Source organism: Phocoena phocoena, chromosome 21, assembly GCF_963924675.1.
Source record: "Phocoena phocoena chromosome 21, mPhoPho1.1, whole genome shotgun sequence".
Classification (NCBI taxonomy): domain Eukaryota; kingdom Metazoa; phylum Chordata; class Mammalia; order Artiodactyla; family Phocoenidae; genus Phocoena; species Phocoena phocoena.
Genome location: NC_089239.1, coordinates 16,306,429 through 16,323,093, shown reverse-complemented (window position 1 = coordinate 16,323,093; position 16,665 = coordinate 16,306,429). Strand labels below are relative to the sequence as shown.

Genomic DNA, 16,665 nt, shown 5'->3' with positions numbered 1-16,665 from the left:
AGAATCTTAACATTGATCAATTAATTATAAATTTGATGTTGAAATTATATATATCTTAAGGTTTATAGGGTTTAGAAGTTGTAAATATAAGTTTATGATAAAATATTACTAACATTTTCTCATATTGTCAAAATATTAATTTAGAGATTCGTTAGTGGCATTATTATTTGACTGAAGTTTTATAAGAAAAAAGGGAAATTAAAAGTCAGTTGTAATCATGTAAAATGGTACAAAGACTTGATTTGTGTGTAATTGCTAAAATATTTTTAAAATACTGTATTTTTCTGTGGGAAAACTACCTAATACTTACTGATATTGTATATGTATGATAGTATATTATAAAGAGTAAATTGCAATTTTGAGGGCTGAGTTATCCTTATCTTGAGAAATTAATCATCATCTAATGCAAATGTATGTTTCCAGTATTTCTAATTAAATTACAAAAGAGTATGACATATGAAATGTGAGATTTATAAACATGAACTTGATTCTGTCCACTTATTTCTAGGTATATGAAACACTTTTTGATGTTACTCACTTTAATGAAGCCAAAAGTGAAACTTACATTGTGGCATATGTGTATTTTGAAAAAATATAGTTGCATTTTATTATAATTATTAAATTTTATTTTGCATTTTATTTACATTATAAAAGTTGGTCAGTAGATATCTATCAATTGCTACATTTGATAGTATTTTGTGACATGATATCAATTACAAGGGGGGGCTATAGACAAATGGATTAAAAATTAGAGAAAAGAAGTATGTCTGTGGACACAGAACTGATTCAGAAGCACCAGGCCCTTAATTTAAATGTCTATGCCAATTTACTATTGCTATGTTGGAACTGCAGAAACAGGCCTAAACTGGGCAGATTTTCCATATCATTTTTTTTTTTTAATGTTGAGAACTCTTTAGCTAGATAGAACTTTATTCTGCATCCTTTTCTTGGTTAAAAAAAACAAAACAAAACAAAAAAACGTCCATAGTGGAAATGCCAACCTATAAATTGAACACGCAAAGACCATATACCAATGTCCACTGTCACATGCAATCACTACATAACTACTGTACTACCTATTGAGCAAAGCGGCTGTTTGATTTTATGAAGGATAATCAAATACCATTTACATTTTGCTACCTGCTTTCCTGCAGTAAATAAAGAATAATAGTATTGTGATTGTGTTTTCAACCACTGTTCCAAGTTGATTTTAACGTAGAATCAATATTTTCCAATTACACGAAAATAAAGAGAGAAGAATGAAGAGGAACAGAAAGGGTGATAGGTTAGGGAGAAAGATTAAGCTTAGTTTTAAATGAAGCAAGTCTATTTAATGATGCAGCATCTTATTTCTGTGGATAGAAACATACTTATTCCAGTGAGGCTTAAGCTAAAAACTGTTTAATATCCTGGTCCTCTGAGTGTACTGTTGGTGACCTCCATCTTTTCACTGCTTTGTATTTTTCAATAGACATACAGAGAACAAAGGAAGAAGTAGATAAAGGGGAGTAGGTCAGGGATAATGTATTCATTTTTGGAGTCAAACCATATGGGAGTCCAAACCAATAATTATCTCTTGGAGACTCACTTTTCTCATCTCTAAAATAGAGATACGGACATTTATTTAGAATCATACATAAGAATTGGGGCAATTTCAGTGTCTGCAAATCTTAGGCAATTAAATCTCGAATTGGTTATTATTTGGATGATGGTGATTGTAATTTTTGGTATCACTTAAGTTACAAATACATTGCTATCATGTGAAAAATTTCATGATGCTTTTCTATCCAATGTGTCTCTGGGATAGTAGTTGAGGAATACATGCTGGATTATAATACTGTTACAAAGATATACTACAAAACACATCACAGAAAGTGTGCCTGATGTGTGGATAATGTTTTAATCATGTCATGATAAAATTATCTTTAGGTAGAATTTGAAGAGATAAATGGATGGATTCAGTCAGGATTCATTTTTAATTATATTGACATAAAGTAACTGTTTTAAGCCTCTTTTCCTATTTCCTTTTTTTCATTCTTTCAGTTTTTGTTTAGGGGCATGGTCTTGATTATAGTTTAGGCATGACATTACTTGGCAATATTTTTAAAAATATGCTACTGAAAAATAGACTAATATTTATGGAAAATAAATTCAGTTATTCTTCACTGTCTAGGTAAAAAAATTCTAATCTCTACCCTAAATCTGTCAATCATGATTAGGAAAATATAGTCAATTCTACCAATGTGACAGACTTTGAATATTTTTCCACATTTTATTTTCATTGTAAATGGGAAAAGAAAATTTCCCTTATCAGTAGCTACTTGTAACATTTTTCTCAAAAATACATATAAGATTGTTCAGCCAAGCAAATATCCACTGCCCTTGTACTCTGCCCTTCTGTTTTTGTTTACAAGTGTACCTTCCTACTGATCCAGTTCTCAGGGATACTTATAGTCCATGGCCTAGGCAGACCGGTGTGTTAATTCTAATCCAAACTCACTCTAAGAATATGAAACCAGATTATTTATAATCCAATAAGGCAAAGAAAATATTTTATATATATGCCAGCTCAGACATAATCAAAACTAAAACGAAACATTTTTAGAAATTCGGTAAATTTTAAAAATGACAAATATTGTTGTATGCTTTAAGTGCCAGGCTTTACGTAAATTTCTGATATATCAGAATCTCCCTATGAAATTTAAGACTATAATTTCTTTTTGACTCTCATTTGTTTTATTTATATATTTTTAACATCTTTATTGGAGCATAATTGCTTTAAAATGGTGTGTTAGTTTCTACTTTATAACGAAGTGAATCAGTTATACATATACCTATGTCCCCATATCTCCTCCCTCTTGCGCCTCCCTCCCACCCTCCCTATCCCACCCCTCTAGGTGGTCACAAACCACCGAGCTGATCTCCCTGTGCTATGCGGCTGCTTCCCACTAGCTATCTATTTTACATTTGGTAGTGTATATATGTCCATGCCGCTCTCTCACTTTGTCCCAGCTTACCCTTCCCCCTCCTCATATCCTCAAGTCCATTCTCTACTACGTCTGTGTCTTTATTCCTGTCTTGGCCCTAGGTTCTTCATGAACTTTCTATTTTTTTCCCTCAGATTCCATATATATGTGTTACCATACGGTATGTCTTTCTCTTTCTGACTTACTTTGAATATTTTTCCACATTTTTTCATTGTAAACTAAACATTTTCAGAATTCGGGTACATTTTTAAAATGACAAATATTGTTGTATGCTTAAAGTTCCAGGCTTCACTCTCTATGACAGACTCTAGGTCCATCCACCTCACTACAAATAACTCAATTTTGTTTCTTTCTATGGCTGAGTAATATTCCATTCTGTATATGTGCCACACCTTCTTTATCCATTCATCTGTTGATGGACACTTAGGTTGCTTCCATGTCCTGGCTATTGTACATAGAGCTGCAGTGAACATTTTGGTACATGACTCTTTTTGAATTATGGTTTTCTCAGGGAATATGCCCAGTAGTGGTATTGCTGGGTCATATGGTAGTTCTATTTTTAGTTGTTGTTGTTGTTTTTGTGGTACGCGGGCCTCTCACTGTTGTGGCCCCTCCCGTTGTGGAGCACAGGCTCTGGATGCGCAGGCTCAGTGGCCATGGCTCATGGGCCCAGGCGCTCCGCGGCATGTGGGATCTTCCCAGACTGGGGCACGAACCCATGTCCCCTGCATTGGCGGGTGGACTCTCAACCACTGTGCCACCAGGAAAGCCCTATTTTTAGTTTTTTAAGGAACCTCCATACTGTTCTCCATAGTGGCTGTATCAATTTACATTCCCACCAACAGTGCAAGAGGGTTCCCTTTTCTCCACACCCTCACCAGCATTCATTGTCTGTAGTTTTTTTGATGATGGCCCTTCTGACTGGTGTGAAATGATATCTCATTGTTGTTTTGATTTGCATTTCTCTAATGATTAATGATGTTGAGCACACTTTCAAGTGTTTGTTGGCAATCTATTTCTTCTTTGGAGAAATGTCTGTTTAGGTCTTCTGCCCAATTTTGGATTGGGTTGTTTGTTTTTTTGATATTGAGCCTCATGAGCTGCTTGTAAATTTTGGAGATTAATCCTTTGTCAGTTGCTTCATTTACAAATATTTTCTCCGATTCTCAGGGTTGTGTTTTCGTCTTGTTTATGGTTTCCTTTGCGGTGCAAAAGCTTATAAATTTCATTAGGTCCCATTTGTTTATTTTTGTTTTTATTTCCATTTCTCTAGGAGGTGGGTCAAAATGGATCTTGCTGTGGTTTATGTCATAGAGTGTTCTACCTATGTTTTCCTCTAAGAGTTTGATGGTGTCTGGCCTTACATTTAGGTCTTGAATCCATTTTGAGTTTATTTTTGTGTATGGTGTGAAGGAGTGCTCTAATTACATACTTTTACATATACCTGTACAGTTTTCCCAGCACCACATATTGAAGAGGCTGTCTTTTCTCCACTGTATATTCTTGCCTCCTTTATCAGAGATAAGGTGCCCATATGTGCATGGGTTTATCTCTGGGCTTTCTATCCTGTTCCATTGATTTATATATCTGTTTTTGTGCCAGTACCATACTATCTTGATTACTGTAGCTTTGTAGTATAGTCTGAAGTCAGGGAACCTGATTCCGCCAGCTCCATTTTTCTTTCTCAAGATTGCTTTGGCTATTCAGGGTCTTTTGTGTTTCCATACATATTGTGAAATTTTTTGATCTAGTTCTGTGAAAAATGCCAGTGGTAGTTTGATAGGGATTGCATTGAATCTGTAGATTGCTTTGGGTAGTAGAGTCATTTTCACAATGTTGATTCTTCCCATCCAAAAACATGGTATATCTCTCCATCTGTTTGTATCATCTTTAATTTCTTTCATCAGTGTCTTATAATTTTCTGCATACAGGTATTTTGTCCCTTAGGTAGGTTAATTCTCAGGTATTTTATTCTTTTTGTGGCAGTGGTAAATGGGAGTGTTTCCTTAATGTCTCTTTCAGATTTTTCATCATTAGTATACAAGAATGCAAGAGGTTTCTGTGCATTAATTTTGTATCCTGCTACTTTACCCAATTCATTGATTAGCTCTAGTAGTTTTCTGGTAGCATCTTTTGGATTCTCTATGTATAGTATCATGTCATCTGCAAACAGTGACAGCTTTACTTCTTCTTTTCCCATTTGGATTCCTTTTATATCTTTTTCTTCTCTGATTGCTGTGGCTAAAACTTCCAAAACTATGTTGAATAATAGTGGTGAGAGTGGGCAACCTTGTCTTGTTCCTGATCTTAGTGGAAATGGTTTCAGTTTTTCACCATTGAGGATGATGTTGGCTGTGGGTTTGTCATATATGGCCTTTATTATGTTGAGGAAAGTTCCCTCTATGCCTACTTTCTGGAGGGTTTTAATCCTAAATGGGTGTTGAATTTTGACAAAAGCTTTTTCATCTATTGAGTTCATCATATGGTTTTTATTCTTCAAGTTGTTAATATGGTGTATCACATTGATTGATTTGCGTAAATTGAAGAATCCTTGCATTCTTGGGATAAACCCCACTTGATCATGGTGTATGATCCTTTTAATGTGCTATTGGATTCTGTTTGCTAGTGTTTTTGCATCTATGTGCATCAGCAATGTTGGCCTGTAGTTTTCTTTCTTTGTGGTTTCTTTCTGGTTTTCATATCAGGGTGATGGGGGCCTCATAGAATGAGTTTGGCAGTGTTCCTCCCTCTGCTATATTTTGGAAGAGCTTGAGAGGGATGGGTGTTAGCTCTTTTCTAAATGTTTGAAAGAAGTCACCTGTGAATCCATCTGGTCCTGGGCTTTTGTTTGTTGGAAGATTTTTTTTTTTTTTTTGCGTTACGTGGGCCTCTCACTGTTGTGGCCTCTCCCGTTGCAGAGCACAGGCTCAGCGGCCATGGCTCACAGGCCCAGCCGCTCCGCGGCACGTGGGATCTTCCCGGACCAGGGCACGAACCCATGTCCCCTGCATTGGCAGGCGGACTCTCAACCACTGCGCCACCAGGGAAGCCCTGTTGGAAGATTTTTAATCACAGTTTCAATTTCAGTGCTTGTGATTAGTCTGTTCATATTTTCTCTTTCTCCCTGGTTCAGTCTGGGAAGGTTGTGCATTTCTAAAAATTTGTCCATTTCTTCCAGGTTGTCCATTTTATTGGCATATAGTTGCTTGTAGTAATCTCTCACGATCCTTTATATTTCTGCGGTGTCTGTTTTTACTTCTCCTTTTTCATTTCTAATTCTATTGATCTGAGTCTTCTCCCTTTTCTTCTTGATGAGTCTGGGTAATGGTTTATCAATTTTTTCTTCTCAAAGAACCAGCTTTTAGTTTTATTGATCTTTGCTATCATTTCCTTCATTTCTTTTTCATTTATTTCTGATCTGATCTTTATGATTTCTTTCCTTATGCTAACTTTGGGGGTTTTTTCTTCTTTTTCTCTAATTGCTTTAGATGTAAGGTTACGTTTTTTATTTGAGATGTTTCTTACGGTAGGCTTGTATAGCTATAAACTTCCCTCTTAGAACTGCTTTTGCTGCATACCAAAGGTTTTGGGTCATCGTGTTTTCATTGTCATTTGTTTCTAGGTATTTTTTGATTTCCTCTTTGATTTCTTCAGTGATCTCTTGGTTATTAAGTAGTGTATTGTTTAGCCTCCATGTGTTTGTATGTTTTACAGATTTTTTCGTGTAATTAATATCTAGTCTTATAGTGTTGTGATTGGAAAAGATACTTGATATGACCTCAATTTTCTTAAATTTACCAAGGCTTGATTTGTGACCCAAGATATGATCTATCCTGGAGAATGTTCCATGAGCACTTGAGAAGAATGTGTATTCTGTTGTTTTTTAATGGAATGTCCTATAAATATCAATTAAGTCCATCTTGTTTAATGTATCATTTAGAGCTTGTGTTTCCTTATTTATTTTCATTTTGGATGATCTGTCCATTGGTGAAAGTGGGGTGTTAAAGTCCCCTACTATGAATGTGTTACTGTCGATTTCCCCTTTTATGGCTGTTAGTATTTGCCTTATGCATTGAGGTGCTCCTATGTTGGGTGCCTAAATATTTAGAATTGTTTTATCTTCTTCTTGGATCGATCCCTTGATCATTATGTAGTGTTCTTCTTTGTCTGTTGTAACAGTCTTTCTTTTAAAGTCTATTTTGTCTGATATGACAATTGCTACTCCAGCTTTCTTTTGATTTCCATTTGCATGGGATATCTTTTTCCATCTTTTTCCATAGGTCTGAAGTGGTTCTCTTGTAGACAGCATATATATGGGTCTTGTTTTTGTATACATTCAGCCAGTCTACGTCTTTTGGTTGGAGCCTTTAATCCATTGACATATAAGGTAATTATCAATATATATGTTCCTATTACCATTTTCTTAATTGTTTTGTGTTTGTTATTGTAGGTCTTTTCCTTCTCTTGTGTTTCCTGCCTAGAGAAGTTCCTTTAGCATTTGTTGTAAAGCTGCTTTGATGGTGCTGAATTCTTTTAGCTTTTGCTTGTCTGTAAAGGTTTTAATTTCTCCATCAATTCTGAATGAGATCCTTGCTGGGTAGAGTAATCTTGGTTGTATGTTTTTCTCCTTCATCACTTTAAATATGTCCTGCCACTCCCTTCTGGCTTGCAGAGTTTCTTCTGAAAGATCAGCTGTTAACCTTATGGGGATTCACTTGTGTGTTATTTGTTGTTCTTCCTTTGCTGCTTTTAATATTTTTTCATTGTATTTAATTTTTGATAGTTTGATTAGTATGTGTCTTGGCATGTTTCTCCTTGGATTTATCCTGTATGGGACTCTCTGTGCTTCCTGGACTTGATTAACTATTTACTTTCCCATATTAGGGAAGTTTTCAACTACAATCTCTTCAAGTATTTTCTCAGTCCCTTTCCTTTTCTCTTCTTCTTCTGGGACCCCTATAATTCGAATGTTGGTATGTTTAATGTTGTCCCAGAGGTCTCTGAGTCTGTCTTCAATTGTTTTCATTCTTTTTTCTTTATTCTGCTCTGCAGTAGTTATTTCCACTGTTTTATCTTCCACGTCACTTATCCGTTCTTCCGCCTCAGTTATTCTGCTATTGATCCCTTCTAGATAATTTTTAAATTCATTTATTGTGTTTTTCATCACTGTTTGTTTGCTCTTTCGTTCTTCTAGGTCCTTGTTAAACATTTCTTGTATTTTCTCCATTCTATTTCCAAGATTTTGTATCATCTCTACTATCATTATTCTGAATTCCTTTTCAGGTAGACTGCCTATTTCCTCTTCATTTGTTAGGTCTGGTGGGTTTTTGCCTTGCTCCTTCATCTGCTGTGTGTTTCTCTGTCTTCTCATTTGGCTTAACTTACTGTGTTTGGGGTCTCCTTTTCGCAGGCTGCAGGTTTGTAGTTCCCGTTGTTTTTGGTGTCTGCCCCCAGTGGCTAAGGTTGGTTCAGTGGGTTGTGTAGGCTTCTTGGTGGAGGGGACTGGTGTTCTGGTGAATGAAGCTGGATCTTGTCTTTCTGGTGGGCAGGTCCACGTCTGGTGGTGTGTTTTGGGGTATCTGTGGCCTTATTATGATTTTAGGCAGGCTCTATGCTAATGGGTGGGGTTGTGTTCCTGTCTTGCTAGCTGTTTGGCATAGGGTGGCCAGCACTGTAGCTTGTTGGTCGTTGAGTGGAGCTGGGTCTTGGCATAGAGATGGAGATCTCTGGGAAATTTTCGCTGTTTGATGTTATGTGGAACTGGTAGGTCTGTTGTGGACCAATGTCCTGAACTTGGATCTCCCACCTCAGAGCCACAGCCCTGAAGCCTGGCGGGAGTACAAAGAGCCTGTCACCCACACAGCTCAGAATAAAAGGGAGAAAATATAAGAAAGATAGAAAAAAAGAAAGAAAGAGAGAGAGAGAGAGAGAGAGAGGGAGGGAGGGAGGAAAGAAGGAAAGGAAGAAAGAAAGGAGATAAAATAAAATAAAATAAAGCTAAATAAAAGAAAGTTATTGAAATAAAAAATAATTATTAAAACATTTTTTAAAATATATAGATAAATAAATAACGGACAGACAGAACCCTAGGACAAATGGTAAATGTAAAGCTATAAAGACAAAATCACACACAGAAGCATACACATACACACTCACAAAAAGAGAAAAAGGGGAAATATATATATATATATATATTTTTGCTCCCAAAGTCCACCTCCTCAATGTGGGATGATTCGTTGTCTATTCAGGTATTCCAGAGATGCAGGGTACATCTAGTTGATTGTGGAGATTTAATCCGCTGCTCCTGAGGCTGCTAGGAGAAATTTCCCTTTCTCTTCTTTGTTTGCACAGCTCTCCGGGGTTCACCTTTGGATTTGGCCCCGCCTCTGCGTGTAGGTCGCCTGAGGGCGTCTGTTCTTCGCTCAGACAGGACAGGGTTAAAGGAGCAGCTGATTCGGGGGCTCTGGCTCACTCAGGCCTGGGGGAGGGAGGGTTACGGATGCGGGGCGAACCTGCGGGGCAGAGGCCGACGTGACGTTGCACCAGCCTGAGGCGCGCCGTGCAGTCTCCCGGGGAAGTTGTCCCTGGATCCCGGGACACTGGCAGTGGCGGGCTGCACAGGCTTCCGTGAGGGGAGGCATGGATAGTGACCTGTGCTCGCACACAGGCTTCTTGGTGGCGGCAGCAGTGGCCTTAGGGCCTCATGCCCGTCTCTGGGGTCCGCGCTGATAGCCACGGCTCACGCCCGTCTCTGGAGCTTCTTCAAGCGGCGCTGGAAAGAAAGAGGCAAGAAAAAGTCTCTTGCCTCTTCGGCAGCTCCAGACTTTTTCCCGGACTCCCTCCTGGCTATCCGTGGCGCACTAACCCCGCAGGCTGTCTTCACGCCGCCAGTCCTCTCCCTGGGGTCCGACCTCCGAAGCCCGAGCCTCAGCTCCCAGCCCCGCCCACCCCGGCGGGTGAGCAGACAAGCCTCTCCGGCTGGTGAGTGCCGGTCGGCGCCGATCCTCTGTGCGGGAATCTCTCCGCTTTGCCCTCCGCACCACTGTGGCTGCGCTCTCCTCCGTGGCTCCGAAGCTTCACCCCTCCACCACCCGCAGTCTCCACCCACGAAGGGGCTTCTAGTGTGTGGAAACGTTTCCTCCTTCACAGCTCCCTCCCACTGGTGCGGTCCCATCCCTATTCTATTGTCTTTCTTTTTTCTTTTGCCCTACCCAGGTACGTGGGGAGTTTCTTGCCTTTGGGGAGGTCTGAGGTCTTCTGCCTGCATTCTAGTGGGTGTTCTGTAGGAGCTGTTCCACATGTAGATGTATTTCTGATGTATTTGTGGAAAGGAAGTTGATCTCCAAGTCTTACTTTTCCGCCATCTTGAAGCTCCTCCAAGACTAATTTCTTATGACCTTAATAACATAGGAGAAGATGAATGAACTCTAGATTTCTTCTTACAAATTTCTCTTCTTAGAATAAAGCTGAAAGAGAGGTATTGGATTGTTTGGGGGAAGTAGTTTAAGAAAGTACGGAATCCCAGGAGTTCAGACTCCTTGAAAACCAACAAGAACTTAATTCTCAGAATCCTTCTCCAGGTCAAATTTTCTATTTTTCAATCTGTAATTACTATGCTAGCAGGACATTCCTTTTTTATATAAGTGACAAAAACAGTGTGTGATATTTAGTGTTATATGTTCATATGTGTTGATAGTACTATATTTTATATTTTTCAGGACATTTCCATCAAATAATTTAGATAAAAATGTGTGAATTATGCACCATTATTGTGAAGCTTATTATAGTCTCTTAGGAAACTGCTACAATGTGATATATAGAATAAAAATCATTTCCTTAGGGAAGTGCAGATGAAATATTGTCATGTAGTTTTGATATAGACATTGTTCATAATACTGATAATAGTGATAATTAATGCTGTAAAAATTAGATTTGCTAAAAATGTAATAACCTTTCCCACAGTATGATTCAGATAATGAATTATCTTTTTTAACAATAATATTACATTGATCGATAATAGAAAATATTTAAACTACTTTCATAAGTAGTTTAAACAATATAAATGTTGATTTCAGCAAAACAATGTTTTCAGTAACTCTTAGCCAATTTGATTAAGGTATGAAAATTATATGTTGCTTTTTCTTACATTCCATTACAAAGCATTGTTTATCTTTGAAAAAGCAATAGCTGAAAAGTAATACTTTTTTTTTTTTCCTTCTCTTATGCCTTCTGTCATCAGTCTATACCTGGAGGATAAAAGTAAAAGAAAGTTAAATTGAAAAGTTGAACAAGAAATGATAGTAATGTGTAGAACTAGTTTTTGTTTTTAATTCTTTTTATTTGGTAGCCTCGCTCATTTAAATTTCAGTCACAAACAATGATGTTTGAGCAACCTGGCATGGCTGTTATGTGGTCCTGTGTCATAAACATGATAAGTTCCACGATGACGTGTCTATCCTTATCCCAGTAAAACATTAAGACTGTGTATTAAATAATTGTATGTCATTGTTCTAAAATTTTACTTTTAAAATGTGTTTAAAATCACAACCATATGCTTCAAATGGAATCTCCATAAGTCATCATAATTTTCCTTGTTGAGTGCTCAACACATATAGGAGAATCAATTAGCTCCTAGGAACTGCTCGCTATTATTGTCTTTGATATTCTTAATTCCATTTATCAAAAATCAGTGACATACCAAATTATATAAAAACCTTAATTACAATCAATAACTCCTCATTTTTTCTTTCTTCCATACTTCTTCAGTGCCCAAAGTCGTGGTTGTCTTAATGTAATAAGAAGGAATATTATTTGCAAGAAATTAAACAAAGTATTTACATTTAGTGCTAGTTTTCTTTTCATATTTCAAATTTTGAGGATTAAACACCATATAATAATGAAAACAGTTATGGACAGCTTCTGCAGCAGGGTCAACTGTGGTTTCTTCTGAAGTCTGAGGCGCTTTCCTTCATCACCCTGAGGGGATTTATGAGGGAGCTGGACAGGGAGTGGGACATATAAGCAGCCTATGTGCCCGAAGAGAGGTGTCAGTACCAGTCCTTTGCCTTTTCCAGGGGCTGTCGATCAGCTACACACTTAAAAATCAAATTTGTTTTATTCTTGTTTAGAGAAGATGAGCTTGGTAAACAATCCTCACATTAGGATTCTGTAAGGCAAATATATTTTTATTTGTTTTCTTACCATTTGGGGTCAATATACACGAATAATACAGTCTATAGGATGATACAGTCACTTTTGAGATACATTAAGTTTAAAAGGAGATAAGTAAAAATGGACTAACATACAAAATTATGTTAAAATTAGTACATTGTTTATCCATAGGGAAGCTATTTGTATCCTATCAAGAGATTGATTAAACGGCATTGACCTTTCCGGTAGTAAAGGTGTAAAGGGAAATGTGACTAATGACATGATCCCACTATATTTAAGGAGAAAACATCTAAATATCTTATGGGAAACCCGGTATTTTTCCTCACATACACTGAACAAAAGTTACAATAGTTTAACAGAAAGAAATCGAGATGACATATTGTAGACTATTTTTAGCAACTCTATATCAAAAGAAGCATTGGGTCTGCTAATACTCTGGCAGAGTGCTTTAAAGAAGGCTGAGAACACAACAGCAAAATGCAGTTAGATAAAATCATTGTAGGGGGCAAGAAATAAAACATGTTTACTAGTTCAACTTAATTCAACGATGAGAATCTAGATTTATCTGCAAGAAATCATATGTGTGTCTTTTAAATATTCCTTAATTGACATATACTTTCATCCAGGCTTATTATTGGTCAAATGGGGTGAGAGCCCAAATAGTTAGTGATTTTTGCTGGCTCTTTTCATTTCAGAAATAAAGTGAACCGATGATAAAATTGACATCCTTTAGTAAAAACTGAAAACCCTAAGTCTCTTAACTGTGTTGATGCCTCTGCCCACCTCAGTACATCCCCCAACATCCAAGACAGACAGACAGACAGACAGACACACACACACACACACACACACACACACACAGCACAGCACACAGGGCTCCCCACAGAACTGGTACAAGGAAAATTCTGGGAAGTAAAGCCAGTACAACTTTAAAGAAACATTTCTAAGTCTACTGCCACACACAGCAGGCTTCACTGACACATGAGCATTTTATTTCATGCAATATGCTACAAACTAATTTGTCTTGAAGCTTTTCCAAAAATCTTTGCTAGCCACCTATCACAGCAAAATAAAAACTCAGTAATGCAAGCAATGAGTACAATCACATAATTTTAAGGGAACTGTTACTAGTAAGAATTTAATATACACTTAGTGTGTATTAGATTGTTGAAACCACTGAGCATGTATTTAATGTTCCACAGACTTAAGTTAATCTATATATCCAAAGATTTCAGCATATCAGACACAAAGCATGCTTGCTAGAAAGGCATTTTTATTGTGACTAGTTACTAAGAGATGTTTTAGAAACCAAAAAAATCAGAGCATAAGTTCAATGAAAATTAATCGTTAAAATATAGGAATATATCAATTTTCCCTACTACTATTATGAAGATAATCATATGAATTATGTAATATATCAAAATGTTGTAGAAGGGTATGTTCACCTAGAAATCATAATTTCCTCAGAAACTAGTTTTAGGAAGAAATTATATTTTTATAGTTAATAACATAGATTCAGGAGCCAGCTAAATCCTAGATGTATCACTTCCAACTCTGTGACCTTATGCAAGTTACTCAGGGCATTCTCTCCAAGCTTCCATGGGGATAATACAAGCACTCATCTTATACAGCAGATGTGAGAATTAAATAAGTGAATATATGTGAAGTGCTAGGAACACTTCCTGGAGCATAGTACGCATTATGTATATGTTAGTAATTGTAAATTTTATTAAATCTACCTGTAAATAATTCTGTACACTTGACCAAACCTCTGGGTTTTATTTTCCTTATCTATAAAAGGAATATTATATGAGATTGTCTCCATGGTTCTTTGCTGTTCCAAGTCTAAAAGTGAAAAATTATTTTTTTACCTTTAAAGAAAGAAATTGGCTGATAAATCCTCTGGTCCATTAAATTCCCCATATTCCACACTCCTGACAAAAATGACATCTAAGTTGATTATTGACATCTTAGCCCCAAATTATGAGTACATATTTTTCATTTTAAATGATGAATGCAAATAAGCACAACTAATCAGCATATTATGTTTTCATTCTTTCATCAAATTTTGGCTTATAAAAAAAGTTTTTTTTAATGAAAGCTAATCTACAAAATAATTCAACAAGTGCAGTCAGCTTATTTTTGTCAATACTAAACATCAGCATGTTTTTTCTCTAAATGAAGGGAGAAAAATGTAGATGAGAATTTTATAATAAATATTTAAAGACCCCTAAAGTGGCATGTAATCTTGCATTAAAGCAGTTACTGTGAACACCTGGGAATCACTTAATTGACTGCAGATGTGGTGTAGGACATACAAAAAGTAGAAGGTTACAGATTATTCTCACGTACCAAATTTATGTTATTTGTCATTGACTCATTTTTTTTTTTTAACTTAGAGAATGCTGTAATAGTCGGGGACAACTTAATAAGGATGAATATTTTATGTAAAATGTGTTGTGCAAATCTTGAAGACTGAATCAACACAACACTTAGGATTAATATTACACGTACATTTTAAATGATTAAATATGTTGTTGATTTTTTAGTTCATTATTAATTCATTCATTGATATTAATTAAACTGCCAATTAGTTTAATTAATTAATCAGTTTGGGAAAATAGATGCCTGTGATATTAGGAAAAAGATGGCATTCTTATAAATTAGGACCCTAAATTGGTGTAACTCAGGTATAAAGAGAATTATAATGCCCGAAGAAAAGACAATAATGTACATGTTTTGAAACATTATATCACAGTATTTTATATCATGTGTTAACAGCCTGAATCATTACACTACCTTTTGAAGTTACTGCTTGTTATTACCTTAAAAAGAGAAAAATGCATTGTCTCAAGTATTTAGTTTAACTCTCAAGTATTTGTATATTTAGAAGTGCAGGATCAGGGCATACCAAGAATGTTTCTGTTGTTTTTTTTTTTTATGGTGAAATCATGGCTTTTCTTTTTTAACGTCTTTATTGGAGTATAATTGCTTTACAATGGTGTGTTAGTTTCTGCTGTATAACAAAGTAAATCAGCTATACATATGCATATATCCCCATGTCTACTCCCTGTTGCGTCTCCCTCCCACCCTCCCCATCCCACCCCTCTAGGTGGTCACAAAGCACCAAGCTGATCTCCCTGTGCTATGCAGCTGCTTCCCACTAGCTGTCTATTTTCATGGCTTTTCATTTATTGATACTTTATAACATATATGTATGTTGTATAAAACATAATTTTTCATTTCTAAGTATTATATTTTAAAACATAATAAAGTAATAATTACCAAGAATGTTTCTTCCTGGAGAACCTAGACCATTTTCTGAAATGAATGGTTTGGCTAGTCGTGTCCCTGTGCTGTGCTGGCCTCCGTCCTCCTTCTCTTCCAGGCACTCAGTGCCTTAGTCTGGGGTCAATCATTGCAATTCTGCTAGGCCAGCTCCACTTAACAGTGCTCTGTGTTATGGTTCTAAGGCCAGCCCTGCAAGGTGTCAGCCTCCACTTCTCAGAACCATGGGTAGTTCATCAGCTAGAATTGTCAGTGGATAACAGTGCTTTGATTGACAGGAAAATGTCTTTGAACTTTCTCCCCTTTCAGGCAAAATATATATTTCAAAATATAGTCTTTGGTAATAATGCCCTTAGTTGTCAAAGAAATAAATCTAGTCTTGAATATTTAGGCATGAGAGAAGATAAGATGAAATATGGTAATTCTACTAATATTAATGGTGTAAAAGTGGCAGACTCCTCCATCTTAGCACTCCCACGCCAGTCCATCTCCTTATATAATGATAAAAGGAGATTATATAGATTTTTTCAACAAATATAATGCAAGAACTTGTTAAGTGTTTCTAACCTTGTAATACTGAGGAAAGCACTGACGAGATGGATAATCATTTTGTTCATTCTATGATTACCTAAAGTTATTCAAAATATGCTATGACTAGAGCTCAGTGTTTCAATTTTAATATTAAGAAGTTGTAATGAAATTTTTTAAATGATATATTAGAGAGCTCATTAAAGGATAAAAGTAGAATAAACAAAATAGCAAAAGAGTGGTTTCTGCCTTCATATTTTAGATATTTCATTAGCGTTATAGCTATATGACTTGCCTGGAATTAACAAGTCTACAGTTTATGCACTGAGCCAAGCTTTGTTTTTAATGAGGCTCCATTTGTGGGACCTCAGAACTGCAGGTGTATTTGAGTTTCATATGTAATTGACTTATGGAACGTGCAATTTTGTGTTAGCCAATTTTGTGTTGGTCTTTGGAAATGTGGTTAATAGGGCACACGGTTCACAAATGTAAGGTTATGAGACTAATTATCGGAAAACATCTGGTGGTAGGAAGCTAAATAAAATTTAGGGCTCCGTCTGTACACAGTAGATTATTTACTTCAGCGTTAGGGGCCTTAGATGACATCACAGCCAAACCCAGACTACTGAAGAACAATCCTAATTGCCCAGTCATGGAATAGAGGGAGATAAACCATCAGGGGCCCTTACTT

At 36.4% G+C, this 16,665-nt stretch overlaps 1 protein-coding gene across 3 annotated transcripts in view; it reads left to right on the top strand.

Annotated features, from left to right (window-relative positions):
* Nucleotides 1-16,665, top strand: part of SGCZ (sarcoglycan zeta) — an 887,168-nt gene that overhangs the window by 804,235 nt on the left and 66,268 nt on the right. The window lies entirely within an intron of this gene.